The sequence below is a fragment of the Cricetulus griseus genome, chromosome 3, assembly GCF_003668045.3.
Source record: "Cricetulus griseus strain 17A/GY chromosome 3, alternate assembly CriGri-PICRH-1.0, whole genome shotgun sequence".
NCBI classification, from domain to species: Eukaryota; Metazoa; Chordata; class Mammalia; order Rodentia; family Cricetidae; genus Cricetulus; species Cricetulus griseus.
The window spans coordinates 116,008,406-116,016,299 of NC_048596.1; the positions used below are offsets into that span (position 1 = coordinate 116,008,406).

General features: G+C 43.3%; 1 long non-coding RNA gene and 1 other non-coding gene across 2 annotated transcripts; both read right to left on the minus strand.

The window, feature by feature from the left end:
* Window positions 1-229: 229 nt before the first annotated feature.
* On the minus strand, window positions 230-6,673 carry LOC103159680. Its single transcript, XR_003483801.2, has 3 exons — window positions 6,444-6,673; window positions 3,121-3,272; window positions 230-532 (listed from the first exon to the last, which is right to left on the minus strand). It is a non-coding gene; the product is annotated as an uncharacterized LOC103159680 (long non-coding RNA).
* On the minus strand, window positions 1,683-1,762 carry Mir1839 (microRNA mir-1839). The gene has a single exon (NR_105143.1). It is a non-coding gene; the product is annotated as a microRNA mir-1839 (primary transcript).
* Window positions 6,674-7,894: the final 1,221 nt, after the last annotated feature.

Sequence of the window (7,894 nt, forward strand, 5' to 3'; positions counted from 1 at the left end):
CCTGCTCTGACAAGCTGGGCCTCCTACCTTACACAGAATTGGCTGAAATTGCTAATGAAATATGCATGTATATATAGTGAAAGGTATTCTCAGCTACTGAAATAGAAACCACCAAATAGGAAATGTGGGTCACAGACATGGCCAGTTTGACTTCAGAGTTCTAGTGGGATTCCTGGAATGTATCACACAGAAGACAAGCATAGGTAAATGGCAAAAACATGACACCTGGTAGGATTTTAATACTTTTTTTTTAATTTAACAAGATATCTAGATCTTTGACATTTAAAATTTATTTAAACTAGGGGTTGCCCAACTTCAAGAATCACAGTTGCTAACCATAAAGAAACTTTGTTTAAGCATGTTATCTTCTTAAAGAAGAAAAGATAAATCTAAAGAAAGGGGGAGGGAACCTGCTGGATTCTGTGATATAGTCCATGTCCTTACAATTCCATGCAGAAGTTGATTAAACTAAATTTTAACCAGGGGCAGGGTTTACCTCATGTCCATGTTCAGCTGCAACCTGCTGATAAATCTGTTAAAAAAAAGAAAAAGAAAAAGAAAAGAAAAACATTAGGCTGGCTGGCCTTGAACTCCTGTCAACATGCCCAGGGTAGAAAAGTATTTTTAAAAACAGACAGCTATGACCATGATCCCTGATACTGGGCAGATAAACCAAACTACACTAACATCAGCTCTCCTCCCACCTTTCCCTGTCTCAGTGTGTAACTCCTGACTGAATCATCACACAAGGCCTGGCTCCCCACCCTAGCAAAGGGGAACGAGTCGGTAAGCCTTCACAGGACCATGGTGGGAACTAGCAAGCATTCAAGCATTTAGTAGTTAGACTGTCCAGAATGTAACACCTTTAGAAGACAGAACGAACAAGTAGTTAGGAATGTTTGCTATAAAATAGTATCGACTTCTGTTAAAATTAAATTGTTTGTTTTGTCTTTTTTTTTTTTTTTTTTTTTTTTTGGTCGTTGGTGGTGGTGGTTTGGTTTTGGCTGTTTGAGACAGTATCTCACTAGGTAGCCCAAACTGACCTTGCACTCATGGCTATCCTCCTGCTTCAGTTTCCCAAATGTTGGAATCGCAAGGCATAAGTCACCATGAATGAAAAAAAAAGTGTTGTTTGATTGGCATCTGGGGCTGGGTACTTGTTGCCAAACCTGATGACCTGAGTTCATTCTCCAGAACCCATGTGATGGAAGGAAAGACTCTGCAAGTTGTCTTTGGAACTCCATATGTGTACCAAGACACAAAACCCCCTCCTCACTCCCCGCCCCACATAAATAAAAATAAGGGGCTCCCTGCTGGTTAATGATGTAGACACTTGCACACATGCAGTAAAATGTTTCTGAGCATGTACTTGGCTGTCAGTACATAATAGAAAAACTATCGGCAGTTGGGCATTCTCAACTTCTCATTCTCAAATCTGGTAAAATCACCACCCTACATGACTCACTCACCGGAAGCTGTGCACAGTGTAATTTACTCTGATGTGGCATTCTGTAAATGATAAGATCCTTGAAACCTGCACTATAGGGAGCGGCTCCTCAACTTTCTAAACCCCGTCTGACCTCTCGGCACCTCCCTATCACTAGTAGAGGAGACTGTGTCCACTCCAGCTTCCCCAGCTATCAGTTCACGCCAACCATTCCCTGTAGTACGACAGCAGGAAGTAGGTAATGGCTGTTGGTAGATAAGTAGGTCTTGGATTTATTTTGCAAACAAGACCTGTTCTATCTACCTTTTCATTTAGGAGGCTAAAGGCAGAGTCCTTGACTTCAAGGACTCTGTTTTCTTAGTCTCCAGAAGAACATGACTAAATCCACCACTTAAAGCGTTATGATTCTCTAGCTGGGCATGCCCGTAATCCCAGAACTTGGACAGTAGAGGCAGGAGAACCAGGAGTTCAGGTCACCCTCAGCTACATAGCAAGTTTGAAGCCAGCCTGGGCTACATGAGACCCTATCTGAAGAAACTAAACTAAAAGTTAGTCATGGTGGCTCACCCCAGTAATCTCAGCACTAAGGAGGCTGAAGCAGTAGGACTGCCACAAGTCTAAAGCTAGTCTGGACTACAAACCTATTCTTAAACCACTGTTCTTAAAATTCCTAGATAGTAAAGAAAAGATCATTCATAACTCAGGCTTTCATAATCTGAACATTGCAGATATGCTTCTCTTAATGCCAGTGGTTAGCAGAGATAAATGCAAGGCACCAGTTTGCCAGACAGCATCTGTTATTAGTAAGGAGGGTACCTATGACTTGGCACCAATGCCACTCAAAAATAGCCATTGCTGCATGGTTCTTGTCAAGTTCATTGTGTCTCATCACGTCACTGTTTGTTCTCTGCTGACACCAATCCTGGAAATAAATGAAGCTCAACCCATAGTTGGACTAACTTTTCTTCCTAGTCTTAGACTGACAGAATCTATTTTCTCTTACTCAAATATGGTAGAATTAAACCATCATTCATTTAAATTTTTAGAATTAAACAGGTTACAGCTGATTCAAACAACATGCAGTTACTAAGTCACAATACTTCCATAGTATGGACTAGGACCCAAATCTGCTCTTCCCCCCCACCCCTTCCTGAGCCTAAATATGGATCTTTTCCTTGAAGGAAATTTAAGAGATTTAAACAGACTGGTTTAGAGACAGGGATGTAATATACTCACTGGAAAAAGCACCCAGCCAACAAAACCCCAGTTCCTAGTTGTCCACTTTAACAAAACAAGAACATGGAATGGACATCTTAGAAATGGACTGACTAGATGTGGACATTACTCTTCCATATGCCTGCTGTCATTTTGCCACCTACTCTATTTCCTTCCACGCCCTAAACATTAATCTAAAGGGAAGAGAAGCAGCAAGAGGGAAGGAAGAAACAAGAAGCAATATCCAAAAGTACAGACAGCACTCTGGAAAAAGTGTAGGATACTCAACACTGTCCTTTTACCATTTATACTTTATAAACCATCAACTGATTCCTAGACACCTAGAGTGGACCTCCTCCTCTCTGTCCTCCTAATGCCCCGTATGGCTCAGAATCAACCCTGGGAAGCACTGCCTAATTCCTACCTGTCTCAAGCTGAGCTACATGCCACACACTCACCGTTTACAGAATCCTCAAGCGGTGGTACTGGAACCACAGGCCTGTATCTGCTCCACTTGAATTATGCATGTCAGAGGCATGGTGTGGCTGCATCATCCGTGAATGCTCACAGCATGCAAAGAACTGCTCTCTGCTTTCAGGGACTCACATACCTGAAGGGAGAAACAAGACATCAAATTATCTTACAAATTGAAGAGCTTTTTCATTAGAAATGAAAGCAGCTGTCAAGTGAATGCTCTTAAGGGCTGTGGGATGGATGAGGGTAAAAATGTGGACCAGGAATTGTCTTCTGTCCAAATACACCTAGGGGCCTGACCTAGTCCAATTAGAAACTGTGGTGACTTCTAATTTGTGCAGAGCGAGTGTAGAAGAACCAAGGGTAGTGCTGGATGTGGCATAGAATGATCCCCCAATACTACAAGGAAACTGACACATTTAATACTTGGTATAGTTTTGACTATTCCTAAAATAGCACAAATATATATGATATGCTATTTTAAATGCTCTAGATCATAAATTTGGTTCATAATCCCTGGAGACCAGTGTGTGCAAGTTGCCCCTGACCCACTAAATTTAACTGTCTACCTGACATTTTTGAGCACCGCACAACAATATGGCTATCTACTAGTTTACTGTAGAGAGCACAAAGTTCTTGTGCTCGAAAATAAGCACTAGGGAAATTAAGAATGTCAAACACACAGGATTGTGTCTTCAAAGGAAGAGATGTACAACCTCTGTTTTCTGCCCAGAAGGCTGAATATGGTTAGCCTGGTGACCTCTGCACTATCTATATGGCCAGGAGCTTCTCCAGACTCTTACTAACTGAACCATAGGTGGTTAATGACCTAGATGGAACTTTGTGCTATCTGTAGGCCAGGACACACCTGCCTCACAACCCCTACAAACAGGACTGGAAGTTGCTAATAGCCTAGTAACCACTGCACTATCTAACTGAAATCACACCAGGTCCTTCCCAAGGCCCTTAACACATGCAGTCTATCTATAGAATCCATTTCTATATAAGAGGTGACTTCTACTTTGAAAAGAGTTTCAATGGAATTATGCCTTATTGTGCATACGGGATTGATTGTGTTACACAAGGAAACTCTTTTCCAAATTGTACTATCTTAAATTGCCTAAAATAAACCACTTGGGGTCAGACTCTAGAAGTTTGATCCAACACCAGCTACAGAGTCACATGGACGGACGCTGCTGGCCTAGTGTTTACAGAGACCATCCCTACAGTTTACAATCTAAGATTTTTGTAGAGTAAATTATACCCTGTAAAGTAATGACAAACTTGTAAAGACCACAGCTATTTACTGGATTCCTTCTTAATGTGAAGTATCTTTAAAAATCATTTTATCAACTTCCTCACAAAGTGGCATAAAGCAACAATTAAAGTAACTAAGTACTTAGCAACAGTCCTTTTCTCTAAACAACTTTTTTATTTTTTATTTTATTTTATTTTTTTGAGACGGTTCCCCTCTGTAGCCCTGGCTGTCCTGAAACCCACTCTGTAGACCATGCTGGCCTCGAACTCTCTGAGATCTGCCTGCCTCTACCTCCCAAATCCTGGGATTAAGGGTGTATGCCATGATCCCCACCACTGAAACTTTGGCCAAATTTAAGTATTCTCTGAGATGATAAATCAAACAGAAGCACTCATCATTACTGAAATCTCATCCTTTTCTACCAAGGCAGTGGGTGGTCAGAATTTTCATAGTGGAATCCTGAAGTCCATTAATTTAAGCCAGAAATGTATTTTCCCAGCTCTTCAAAGTACCTTAAGCCAATTTCTCAAAAATTTAACATTTAATTGACAAAGATTTCCATATAAGAGTTCTCCCCACCACCACCCTTCATGCTGAGGACTAAACCCAGGGTCTTGTCCACACAAGGTACCCACGAGCCACACACCCCCCATATAAGAAATTTTAAACATTTACCTACCTACATAACAACTACAGTTAGTTATAGTCATGTTTTTGTATAGTTACTTATCAATTAAAAATTCATGAGCTATTTAGAGAGAAGGGAGGAGAAACAACCACAGACAGATGGTTACCGGCAAAAGGTTAGACACAGCTAACTAGCCAACAGAATGAGCAGAAATGGAGACTACCTGTTGTTGGTTCATGTACCAATCCAATGAACTGGTAAGATTCTAGAAACAGGTCTGAGCCATTTACTTAAGACAACAAAAGCCATGAAGGCTGGAGTTTTAGCTCACTGGTGGTACACTTGTCTAGCATATTTGAGGCCCTGGCATCAATTCCTGACAGGAGTGACAGACAACAGGATCTTAAAAAAAAAAAAAAAAAAAAAAATGTAAGCCCATTTGTATTCTTGTGTTTAGAATTATACAAGCATATTATTGCATTTTCTGGTGATACTTTTGCCCATGTCACAAATCAACAGTAACCATTTGTTTATAAAACAAAGACAATTGATTGTGAGCAATATGATGTGGGTGCTGGGAATCAAAGTCCGATCCTCTGTGAAGAGCCACGAGTGCTCTTAACTACCGAGCCATTAAACTGGCAGCTAAATGCACCTCGCCAACCCTTCACTCCTTCAAGTCTCTATAATCTCCTCCCAGATACCCACACTATCTGAAAGCAATTTTAAAGCAATTTGCATTGACTGCTATGTACAAGAATTCTGAGCTGGAAAAAAATTAAATTTTAGTCATGGCGCTGTCCTTCACAAACCGTGTGTGACATCCCACCAGTCTCCCTGCTGCTCTTCCGTTCAAGCTGAAATAAGATGTATTACCAAGATGCCCTTGTTCCATTTCTAACATTAAATGGTTTAAAAATCACCAACTCCGTGCGCGCGCGCCCGTGTGTGTGTGTGTGTGTGTGTGTGTGTGTGTGTGTGTGTACGCGTGCTTAAAACTGCGCCCGGTGTGTGTGTGTGTGTGTGTGTGTGTGTACGCGTGCTTAAAACTGCGCCCGTGTGTGTGTGTGTGTGTGTGTGTGTGTGTGTGTGTGTGTGTGTGTGTGTGTACGCGTGCTTAAAACTGCGGCTACAAAACTGCGGCTACAGGTGATTCCCTAAAAAAAGAGGAATCGATTCTGAATGCCTGATTTGTAGGCATTTTATCAGCTCTGTGAATGTGACTATTTCGTGCATATGCATGTACACTTGTACGTACGTACGAATGCATATGTGCGTGTGCTTAAGGTTTAGTCTGTATGAGTGCGTATTTCTTCTCGCCCATCTACTCACCACCGCAGCTCCGCGGGCTGTCAACCCTCTTTAAAGAGACGGAGAAAATAAAAGCACAGAGGAGTGGGATCGGCGCCGGGGTAGCTTACCCATCTCTTCTACTCCCATTCCTCTGACGCCTGCCACTCCAGCCAGCCTCCTGGGACACCACTGTCGCCCGCCGCAATAGATGGCCAGATACTGGCCCAACTTCACGCGACAAGCGCTGCCAGCATCAGGTGTCTGGCTTCTGCATGTAACTTCTCTCTCCTTCCGGTGGAAAATGAGCCCACTTCCGGTCTCTTGGGCAAGGAAGGAAGCCCCGCCTCGCGCAGCAGCGCGGCGCCAATCACGGGCTCGCTGCTTGGCGATAGGCATCTGAGAATCTCGGCCAGGCTTGCAGTTCCTGGTTGGGTGTGGAGAGCTGCTCCACGGCTTGAGTGTGCTGTTCTCTACCCTCCTCGCAGGAGCCATCCCGGGGCTGCAGCCAGCCGCCCCCCCGCCCCGGCCCCGCCCGCCCCGCCCCCCCCGCCCCAGCGATGCTCCTTGCGGCCTTTCGCCACCCAGCCCCGGCTATTAAGCTTCTTAGTGTTCAGCCTTGCCACCCTGCTTATCGAGCATTGTCTGCACTGCACCCCAGTAGGGCTTTACACGGTAGCCTTCTTTTCTCCTTCTGGCTGCAAGCCCATGCATCTTCACCGAGGAAGGGACGGAGAGCATCCCGACCTTTCTTGGTCAGGGATGTGTTAATTTTGAGTCTAAGAAGATAAGTAAAATCACTTTTGGATTAGTTTTCGGGGGGGGGCAACCCCAAGAAGGCCTCAAATGCTGAAAGACTTAAATAACAGACGTATTTGACATTTGCGTCTGGGTAGAGTCAGGCTTCCTCTGTCGTTTGGATCGATTTATTTGCCTTAGTTTGTAATGATTGCTTAAATCATGTGTATACTATGTCTTGGGCAGCATTACTCCGTTTTGTTGTCAAACGGTGTTCACCCTATTTCTGCCTGTTTCTGTGGCTTATAAGGACATCAATCCTATTGGATTAAAAAGCCCATCTTGTTCCAGTATAACACGTGTGCAGTGTGGCCTTATTTCCAAGTAAGTTCACATTGTGGGGTTGCAGGAAAGACAAAAGGCTTCGGGGGCAGCACTAGCTACCCGAGTAAGCTGTCAAGAATTCCCCAGGAATATGTAAACCAGAAGCTGGCTGTAAGAATGCTTTAAAACAGAGTTCCTTCGGATCCTTGAAGTTTGGGGCCAGAATTGAAGAAAAAAAAAAAAAAAAGCCCAGGATAAGGAAACGTGAAAGCAGGTTTAAAGAAGAAAGGGTTTTAATGCAGTGAGGTATATGGGTTCTATATATAAACCAGAAGCAAAAATGTTAGTTCGTTACTAGTTGGAGCCAAACCCACTTAATTTTTCTTACTCATTTAAGATGTTACATTCTGGGCATGGTAGCACACTCCTTTAATCCCAGCCCTCAGGAGACAGAGGCAGATCTCTGTGAGTTCAAGGCCAGACTGGTCTACATAGAGTTTTCCAGGCCTGACAGAACTAC